Consider the following 11,366-nt stretch of genomic DNA (forward strand, 5'->3'; position numbering starts at 1 on the left):
CGTTCCATATTTCCAGCAAGCTTATACTGACCCTATTGTAAGCTTATACTGAGCCCAATCAGCTGCCGTTGGATGCCGAAAAGAGTGTGCAACTTGCTCGTCTGAATCCATTGAGCAAATAACAGTCCCATCGGTTTCCTCGCCTCCCCGCCCAAAACTTCTGTTATCGCCTATAAGAAATGAGAATAAAAATAACCGGTGAAATAATGGGAGAAGTTTGGAACTTCTTAGCTTCGAGCAAAAATCTGAACTTCTTTTGTCTTCTTTCCCCGTTTCGATTCTTCAGTGAGCTTCAAAATGATGTTTATATACTATGTACATGAAATGAGAATTAAGTAGTCTTCCTAATCATTGTTAAAAAATAACACCCCATGAAACACCCTCATCCCTCTTTTTCTTCGTGAAGAATATAAGGACCCACAAAAAAAAACAATAAAAAATATGTAAATCACGTAGTTGTAATGTAGGATCGCCGTGATATCCCTATTTTTTATACTATATTTACATTTTATTAACATACGAGCTCGAATTCATAAAATAAAAAACGGGCATAATTGTAGAAAGGTACAGAACGATCTAGATGCTCCGCCTCGAGCTTAAGGTTTCTCCCTAAAGTAGGGGTCAAAAACGAGTGACCGCAATACCCGTGGTTCGAACTCCTCGGCATTTGTAGCATGTATCTTTAGTGGATTTGAGTTCGAATCTATTTGCATACTGTCTTTTGTGTAATATATATCCGGTGTGACCCCTGCTTCAGACAACACTTCGTCGCACCACCCGGTGACAGCCAAGCGGAGGGCAGCGATCTCGTGCTGGAAGCGAAGTTTCAAATCTGTTTTCAACCTTTCACCAAACCAAGTTGGAATATTTGAATCATCTCAGAAACTACACGTGTACTTCCATAAATAAACACATACTCAAGCAAGAACATTTTTTTGTTGTTGCTGAGACAGTGAGTAAAATTGTAGGAATCAAATAAAAAAAAAAAGTTTTCTCATTCTTTCAAACCCTATTGTTTTCTCCATCGAATAGTCACGCGAAAGAGCGCATTGTTTATCGCACAGGTGCCGCTGAGATGTGCAGACATTCAGCAAGTGTTATGAATTTTTATTTTTTTGTATTGTATTTCTGTTTCAAATGTACACGTGCCACTGCGTAGAAGAAGAACAAACGAAAGCAAGAGTAATAAAAATAACAAATATTCACTGCCGTTCAGGTCATGGCGTTTGTTCGGTCGTGATATTTTCTGTGACCGTTTCCAAAATAAAATCATGGTCTACACTGCACGCTTAGCTCCGCAGAGTCGCCCAAGCCACACGACCTTTCAGGCACGTTTTTGTTTTGTAGTAAGGCGATTGCTCTAAAAAGTAGTAGAAAGATCACTTGTAGACGTAGTCATTGCTGTGCTAGTGTATAGATCTGTTAATACAGTTGGCCCTGGGCTGAATGTTCTCCAGCGAGTTTCCAGTATAGATGTAGAAAAAATGGTTGTCTCAGCGAAACAAGTAAAGCGTGTTTTGTGCCAAAACAGAAACGAAGATAACTGAGCATGCCTTTGGGGGTTTGGGCCGGGGTATTCATTTGGAATGATCTCCAACGTACATTGAAGAACGCCTTGCCATTTGACCTATATGGTATTAGTTATTCGGCTGCAGGGAATGTGCACAATGTACGGTACGACACGGCCATGCTTTTGGGCCTACACAGTGTGAGAAATTCTCAAGCGGCTGGTTGTCACGTTGATGTCGATGCTTGACAGTTTCATGAACACTTTGGAGAGTCACTAAAATACGTTGTAGGGTTGTGGAAGGCCCAGATTTGTGTACCAGATTCGGTTTCTGTGCTGCTGAGAGCGATGAGGTGATCAGTTTTTAATGTCTTTTAACCCTGCTATGTTAGCCGCGGAGAGGCTGACATGGCCAGCCTTTTAAAATTATGCGTCGTCTATTTTATTGGTATTGTCAAATCCCGAGAATAATAAGAAACAAAAACGGCGCAACATTCTGGGAATTTCTCCCCTTCGTATGCAACGGACCTAGGTTCGATACGTGCGGGGGGCAGGCAACCTTTTTCAAGGATTTGGCGAAATCGACGACGGTACACCCTACTACCCCAACTACAACACGAACAACGGCTACAGCTACGAGATTAACAACGGGCATCATTTCCAGTGGTGCGAACTGCTATCGCCGCGAAACAGATATCATAAGTTGGGTTCAGGGCTCGAACTGGAATTCCAGCTCTGACAGTCCTCGGCTTGAGGGTGTGCGTATGACGCTTAGTCTTTTGTGTCAATGAGGCATTGAATTATTATTTATATTAATATATTCGCACTCCCAAGCAAATTTCATTTCTCTTGGTTCTATAAGCAGTGAGGTTTGTGCGAAAGCTTAGATCGGTGCAAAGAGTTAAACCCTGCGCGTTTTATACTTTTCGAAAACAGACATTTATTTAACACAAATAGTTACGTCTTCATTGTATTAACAAGCCACTGTCTAATTTTATAATAAGGTTTAGTCGTGCACTAGCTTGTGTTGCATTAGCATCTAAAATTTTTATAGTTGCTGGGAAAATTACTGATTGCTTGTTTAGCATGTGCAGTGACGGAGCAAAATGCTATGAATTAACGAAACTACAAAGCGCATTTAGTCAAAGCTAGTAAATAAATGCCTAAAATATTCAAGGGAGTCAAATTGCAAATATTGTACGGGGTATCTCAAATAGCAGCGAGGCTTTTTAAATCTAAGGCAAAAATAAGTTTCTTAATCTGTAGCGCTGAGATTGCGTGCTGCGCTGCCAGCAGGTCGTGCTTTAGTTTATTGAAATTTTACAAAGAGCGAACTTACCCGAGGAAAAAGTAAAAAAAAAAAGAAAGAAGGCTTAAATCCTATGGAAACGCAGCGAAGGGCGCCGTCTGGCACGGGAGACAAGAAATGGGGCAAGCGGTCGCGCCACCATGCTGCCGCACACGAACGAGCCTACGCCGCCGAGAGCAGGCGTCAAATAGCAGACGATTTTTGCGACTCAAAACCGGCACGCGGTTTCTTGATGTCACTTTCCAATGCATGATTTTATTATCCTTACTAATAAAACACATTGAATGGACCAATAATCAATTAAAAAAAGTGATCTGTCGGTAATTTTGACTTTTTTTCGGGTACTTATGTCATCTTCTTTCCAGTTCCTTCTTGTTATCGCACCTGTTTTTGGTTTTTTGAGACTATCGCCAACTCCGGAACACGGGCCGCTTTTTTGTCAAAACGACGATCTGCTAATGACGCCGGCTCTCGGAACTGTACGCTCGGTAATTGGGAGCAGTTGGCGTCGTGACCGTTTGCGCCATCTCTTGTCTCTCGTGCCAAACGGCGCCCCGTGGTGTGACGACCGGTCGCCTGGCTGCATTTCAGTTAAGCCTTTTTTTTTTATATTATCCTCGAAATATTCCCGCTCTACAAATTTTATTAAAAAAAACGATCTGTGTACAACGCTCCACAAAATTCAAGCGCGATAGGTTAAGTAATCGACTTTAGCTATCGACCTAAAATGCCTGGCCGAAATTGGAGACGCCCTGTAGAATAAGTTTTAAAGCAAGATGTTTTATCAACATCTTGCTTGTATGTTAAATAAAAAAAATACCGTTATAAAGGAAGCTTTCGAGTTCGAGTGGTATCAAAATTTAAAAAAAAATTTGATAATAAGATTAAATGCGCGAACAGAAAAAGGACGAAAAAAAAAAACACACACATGTAGTACAGGTCTTATTTCGTCCCGTCTAAGTTCGCGCCTTTTAACCTTTTAATCGGTATGCACAAGTTAGCGCCAAAGTTTTATCTAAAGATTTGAACTGTGAAGCGAAATCTATCTTGCGTATATAAGAACACGTAGTAACAGCACATTTTAACAAGGCATTACTGATTTTCATGAAGTGAATATAAAGCTCATCTAAACAAAGTAAGTCAAATGTTTCATTCTACGAACACAGCACTGTAGGAACGCTGTAACAGATAACATACAATTCTGCTATCGTATAGCTCATGGGAAAACGCGATACAGTAAAGAACACGAGTTTTGTGCGAATAATAAACCAAACGTGTACTGTAGAAGGTGCCTGAGACGATGCTAGTATATTTAGAATAAAATTTCAGAGTATAGTTCAATGACCAGATTGCGTTAGCGGCCCTGCATGATGATACACTTTTTGAGTTGACGTTCAGATCACACAACCATGCATTTACTAACGTCCAGACTAATAGACATACCTGAGGTACAACACAGGTTTTCTTAGGTAATTCGGAGATAATCAATATTCTTTCGGGGAGATGCGATTATTCCTTAAAATTTTTAGAGCATTTTCCGGATTATTGTAAGGATAGCGTAATCTTTAAAAGAAAAAAAATAAGAGTGTAGACTATCTGCTCGTGCGGACTATACAAGGCTAAGTTTTTTTCCATATCGCTTATTATGCCGAGACATGACTGCTTTGGTGATTCACAATTTGTTTTCTTTTGCAAATTATGCAATCAGAATTTTCTTTCGCGGATTATACAACAGGGGCTGACTATAGTGCGTAAATACGGCATCGAAATTCTTAGTTATACGCGAGGGGAAACAACTTTTTTCATAACTATATATACTGAATCAGTCAGGAGTATGGCGGATTTTCTCTCTATATTGTATTATCATTGTGCAGAAATATGAATTATTGTGGCTTTTCTTCATTCAGAGGTGTGAGCTCCTTAGGATTATTGCGACCATACTCTGGAAACTGGATAACTAGGGAGGGTCAAAGCAACGTTTTTGTGGGTTCAACTGCATGATCAAGGTGAAGTCACAAGTCACTATTCGTAAGAAATGACAAAATGGAAGTTAAAGGGGCCGTAGGATTGGGCATCAGACAATCACACTGTAGAGTTTTAATCTTACTTATTTGTATTTATTTATAAATACTGCGTTTTTGAAGGCGAAAGCACCAGGTGTATAAAACGAACAATTCAAAGTACACTGTCTAGCACCAATAATTCTTTAATTAACAAAAGGTCTTTTCTGTTCGTAAAATACATTTCATACGTATGTATAGGGTGTCCGAAGTCACCAGGCGCGACCTAAAATGGTCCGTAAAAATCGACGCCTGCACGTAGCAATCTAAACTTTTCGTCAAAAGTGTATTTCATAGGTTGAACCTGGCAAGGAGTTTGTCCTATTTATTAGAAAAAGAGAGGTACGCTTTGTAAATTAAGCCAAAGAAGACCTGTGAAATACAGCTTGGACAAACGCTTAGATATCTACGTGCAGGCGTGAATTTTTATGGTACATTTAAGGTCGAGCCTGGTGACTTGGGACACGCTATATATAGATTCCAGGTAACTTCTGTAGTTTGCTTGAATAGTGAGCTCTTATTGGAAAGCAGGTGTGCTTCAAAGCTAAACTCAGCAGCTTTGCTCAGCGAACGCCCTACAGTTTTGATGTAAGAATTGGATTTCAGAAACTCCGAGTGTTGTAAAGAAGCCTTATCAAATATTTTTATAACACGAACTCGGGATAAACATGCAAGGAAGTCTGCCTACACTACGTCTATGCTTCAATTGCTGTAAATTGGCCTGATCAGAAATAGTTAGAAAGGCTTTAAATGCTTTTTAGAAAGTGTTTCATTTTAATTCGAAGAATTTATGTTAAAAAGGCATCAATGGTAGAATAATGCGGTGTTTGCAGGTTAGTTATATGGCTAGGGGATAGATAGGGAGCTGACCGTCTCGAAACAAGTCAAATAAAAGCTAAATCTTGCTAATTACTTTTTTTAATTATTAAAAAAATTCAAATGGTTTAAGTTGGAATATTTCTGGACAATATCAAACACCGCTAGATACATGAAATTGAGACAAATTTGATGCACGTGGTAAGCTTGAAGGTGCGCTAAAATTTTCTCCCGTGCAGCAGCCGCCATGCAGGCGGCACAAAAATGTGAATGAAGGAAACAAATATTCACCACGTTTTTCGACCGCCAGCTTTGCGCCTGTGGCACGAGTGAATAAACCGCGCGAGTGCGTTTCACACTGCCCGTCTTGCGAGCCTGGTACTCGAGTGGTAACTTTAGCCGAATACCACGCGTACCACGCTCTCCGCCTCAGACATTTAGCTTTTGTGGGTTTTATAACACTAAGCAAGTTTGTGATTATGTCTCTCGTCACTAAGTAAAATATGAACTCATGATTTTGAGATGAGTAACATACTTATTGAGATCATCAGCCCTCCATATTAAGTCATCATGGCCTTTTATAACACATCTACAAAAGCCGTGCCAGTGTAGCGTTAATACTTTGTTTTTTAACGGTTTGTAAGGTTTAACTAGAACACACTCTAGGTTTTGACCTCGTATTAAGTGATTACAACGAAACCAGATTGACCCGTCTATTATTTTCAATTTGCCCAGTGCGCTGACAGTCGCGAACTTTCTAATTTTTAAACTCTATATTGCTCTTCAGAGCGGGGTAAATGGCAGTTTTCTCCGCTCCGAAGCTGTACTTGCTTTTTGTTTCAAGTGTCACAAAGTTCCTTAAGCTGAAAACGATCATGGCCAGTTGCTTCCTTGGTTGCCGCCATGTTTGTCGTTCACAAAATTTTTCCGGCAAAAACAACAACAACACCAAAAAGAACAACAACCACAAAAATAAACATTCAAGTTATCCTTTGTGTAAGCACTTAATTCGATTCCCTATTGGTCACATGGCGATCTTGGTAAGCCTTCAAAATATGAAACCATCCTATTCTAGAGGTTCAGTCAAGATTCGATTCTATTACTTTTGCTCCCGCAAAACCGTTCTTAACGTAGGACAACAGGACAACCGCCACCTAACCTCAGGGCTTATGAAATTAGGGGTCCACAATAAAACTTAAATAATACTCATAGTAAAACTTCAGAATAGCTGCCGAAGGTTCATGGTGTGAACATCTCTACTGGAACTAGTACCTGCGGATCTAAAACAAGCATCAGGTTTTTTTTTTGTTTTTTTTTTCAGTTTCTCAAGGTCTCTCGCGGACGAACCTTTTTAGGCCCTTTAATGAACCGTAAAGCCTCGGCCGCACTTCTAATGCTTCACAAGAAAGAGAGACCGCAGACACTGGCTGAGGCGTGTTCCTACACTGAATGGAGGTCCTCTCACGTTAGTTGCACAACAACCTTCTGCAGACAAGTTTGAAACACATGCATGCATGTATGAAGCAAACGACTTTCGAACATGCTTCAGGCGTGTCCGGCGATCACTCTCTTATCATGTCTGCAGCCAGGAAGGGGTTTCCGTACAATGTATGGGCAAAATGATTGTGACTTTATTCTTGTTCATGCAACACAGCCTGGAGTGATGCTCGTAGCTATGGGCTCCGGCTATCAATATTTCCTGCTATAAGTCAACGCATTGCAAGCTTATACTGAGCACAATCAGTTGTCGTTGTACCCCGAAAAAACTGTGTAACTTGCTCGTCTGAATCTATTGTGTAAATAACGGTCACATCGGTTTTCTGGTGGCCCCGCCCAAAACTTAAGTCATCGGCTATCGGAGATGCGAATAAAGATAACCGGTGAAATAATAGGAGAAGTTTGGAGCTTCTTAGAACAAACCGGCCTGGAAAAATAAATCTGAATTTGTTTTGCCTTCTTTTCCGGTTTTGAATCACCATTAGGCTTCACAAAAATTTTATATACTATGTACATGATACGAGAATTACGTCCTAATTTCCATCGTAAACCGGAGACACGGAAAAATGAAAAAACGAACAAAACAACAAGTTTCAAACACAGCTTCTAGTTTATTTGAACACCTCCGCTCTTATATATACACCACAACCCTCCTCTTCAAAGGTCGACGCACCTCCTCTCCACTCCATCAACGACATCTCAAACTCAACCAATGACACATGCTACCTCCCTTCCTTCCATACCAACCAAAAACTGTCCCAGACGACCTCCTTTCCAATCCATGATAACAGGCACTCAAACAACAAACCCTGCTAACGATGAAAACTCCCCTCCCCAAACAAAAAACAAAAAAAAGGTACATTTTTCGGAAACGACCAGCCACAGCCGATAACAGGCCTATCCAACAGACACGGTGCTAACATTCAAACACCCCTCAAAAAAAAAAAATTTAGAGACATAGAGAGCGTTTCAGTTCACTTCCGAAAGCCAAGGACGGTGTGCTGACACAATTCCCACGCTCCAAAATACATAAAGTCTCCCTCACAACTCTCCCACCATTTTCTTTCTCTTTATGCAATACCTGAATATCCCCCCACTCAGGCTGACAGTGATTGCAGTCTACGACATGTTTAGCTATTTCTGAACGCTGCGCATTGTCTTTTACCGCCCTTTTATGTTCCAGCAACCTTTCATTCAAACAGCGACCAGTTTGACCTACATAAGACAATTCACACCGCAACGGAATGTCGCGTACCACTCCTACTTGACAAGTTAAATCAGGGTTTTGGTGTTTCTTTAGGCAACCCTGACGACCACCCGAAAAGGGGGTTAAGCTTTCCAATTTATGTTGTGCCTTGAAAACTAAATTTACTCCGAACCTCTTGGCCACTGACTTCAAATTGTGAGATATTCCATGATAGTCAGGCACACAGACCACATTTTTCACAACCGGTTTTTCTACCGGAACCGAACTGAACTTTCTTAGCACCTTGAGCATAACGCTAGAAATCACATCCTGGTGATGGCCCGCTTCCAAAAGACGCAACTTTTGCAACCCTATTGCCTCTCCAACGTGATGTCCACATGACTTTTTACACGCGTTATCTACCACAGATGCGATTACACCCCTCTTGACTAACTTCGAGTGACAGCTGTCAGCAGCCAACAAGGGTTTTGCCGATTCCTTACCAAACCACCAGCACAAGCCCTTTTGTGTGTGTAGTAGGAGGTCTAGATACTGAATCTTGCCCTGAAGAGTGCTTCCCTCCGTGAACGTCAAATCGTGGCACTTTTCTATTATACACTTCTTAACCGTCCCTGTTAACCCTTCCTCAAAAGAACAAATCAAAATGTCGTCTACATAGCGACGAACTACAACAGCTCCACTCGGCAAAGACCGCACAGACGCGCGACATAAACATCCATTTCATTAAAAAAAATCTCTGGTAACACTGGCGCAATTGAAGACCCGATACACACTCCCTCTTTTTGGATAAAAAGAGCACCTTCAAAGTCTATAACAGTGGACCCCAAATAAAACTCCAGAATGCTCATAAAGCTATCCACATCAATTCCAGAGGAAGACTGAAATTTTACTAGATGGTCATCACACCACCTGCTGACCCTCCTCAAAAGCTCCGACTTATTCATAGAATAATAAAGATCCTTGATGTCTAAAGTTATTACTTCGCAGCTTCTCTCGTGATGGGGATTCAGTATTTCTATTAATTGCTCAGAGTTTCTCAATGATAACGGGCTATCGACCTCCACTCCGGTTAGACACTTTTGTATAAAAACCGACAACACCCTCTGCCAAGCACCATTTTCGTTCACAACTACTCTCAACGTAAAGCCAGCCTTGTGGTCCTTCAACAAAAATTTCAGTCTTAAGGTAGCCTGTGAAACCTCCCCTAACCTCTTTACCACCGTCTGAAAGTCACACTCTTTGAGTACAGCTACCACATTTCCTTTTCGCTTTCTTAAGGTCCCCAGCATACGGCTTAAAAAGTTTATCAACCGCTTCAGCTGTCTTTGCTCTAAACATGTCATTCCCTAGGACAGCAAACCTCCCTGATTTGTCCGTCTGAAGTAAAGTAAGCTCTTTCTGTTCTAGGTCCTTCCTTACATCCCTGAACATCTTAAAGGATACCTTATCCCTCGAAAAAGTCTGATCCACTATCCTTGAGACCTTCCTTATTGATTCATCAATAAAAACTTTCTTCTTGTCCTGATCACAAATTTTCTTCGTGATTTCAAGCACATCAGATACAATGTCCACCTTAGATGGCTTCACGTTAACGGAGAACTTTGGTCCCTTCTCCAGACATGCTTCTGTCTTTTTATCTAGCTGCTTTCCCGACAAGTTAAAAGGCATTCCTTGGCGATGAATTCTAACATTTGTTGCCTCACATGCAGTTCGCTTTGACACGGAAATTAGAGCTTTCCTTCTGCTCCCAATCCACAGCGCCTCCCTTTTTGACGGCAACAATCGCAGCCAAGTTGAATACTCAATAGTATTGCCATAACAATCCCCACGTGTTAATGTCCAAATACTGTCACACACCTTCCAAGCTTGCTTGAGTTGATCCTGTAGAGAGTTCCTGTAGGCATCATACTTTTTTCTTGGTCGTCCAATCACAAGTCAATTGAGAGAGATAGGGCCATCTCGAGTCTTCGATGTACCTTCCTCTTGATGCAGGCCTAGAAGTGTGTTCTTCGCTGTTTTTATCGTCACTGCCCTCGTCTTCTGAGAAAGTATACAGCCTCCGAGTTCTTTGCAAGTTGGGACAGCGGATGGCGGAGCTTGAGGCGGATTGGTGTTTTCTGGGCTTCGACCCAACATCAAAGATTCCCAAATGTTTCCCTCCTCCTTAAAGGGGCACTGAAACCCCAAAGGTCGTATTCTTTTTAATTGTCAAAAACGATACAAGTTGCAATTATAAACACGCAAAAAAAAAAAAGAAAAACGCAACACACAAAAAAAAAAATTCCCTTTCGCGCGCGCGCGCCTTCTTATTTTTGGCGTTTATATCTCCCGTGCTTACCTCCTTGCTTCTTTTGATCGGTGACGTAAAAACTATGGAAATTTAGAAGCTTTATAGGCGACATTTCTATAACATTTAATAACGGCAATCGTAAAACATGTTTTTTAACGCAATTGCGAACGCGCTACGGGCCCCTTTTTTTAAATACCAAATATCAGATTTTTGCGCAATGTCGCTTCCTGGATTTGTATCTTCCTCGGAAAACTTGGCGGCGCTCGAGCAGAGGGTTATCGGCGAGTCGGGGAAGAAACCGGTTTTCTCCCGTGCCGGCGCACTTCTATTCCGCCTGCTCACCTCCTCCTCGCTTCGGGTCGCGGTGGCAACCGCGTTTTTCTTCATAGAGTGGAGCGGAGGTCCGAAAGAAAGTGGAGTCACAGGACACCACAAAATTTGACTTACTACACTGGCGCGGATCGCACCGGAATTTCAAAATCGGCATCTGGAAATTGCTTTTTTAATTAAGAAATATTGAAATCCTAATTTTCGAATTTTGAGGGTAATGTCCCGGCATCTTTTTCAACCATTCCGGATAATGAAGAAAATTTGATTTTGATGTGTCAGTGCCCCTTTAAAATACATCCTTTACCGGTGCGACCGGCAATCACGTCGTAAGGACGGGGTACTCATTGCTT

Source organism: Ixodes scapularis, unplaced genomic scaffold (assembly GCF_016920785.2).
Source record: "Ixodes scapularis isolate PalLabHiFi unplaced genomic scaffold, ASM1692078v2 ptg001547l_1___fragment_1__unscaffolded, whole genome shotgun sequence".
Classification (NCBI taxonomy): domain Eukaryota; kingdom Metazoa; phylum Arthropoda; class Arachnida; order Ixodida; family Ixodidae; genus Ixodes; species Ixodes scapularis.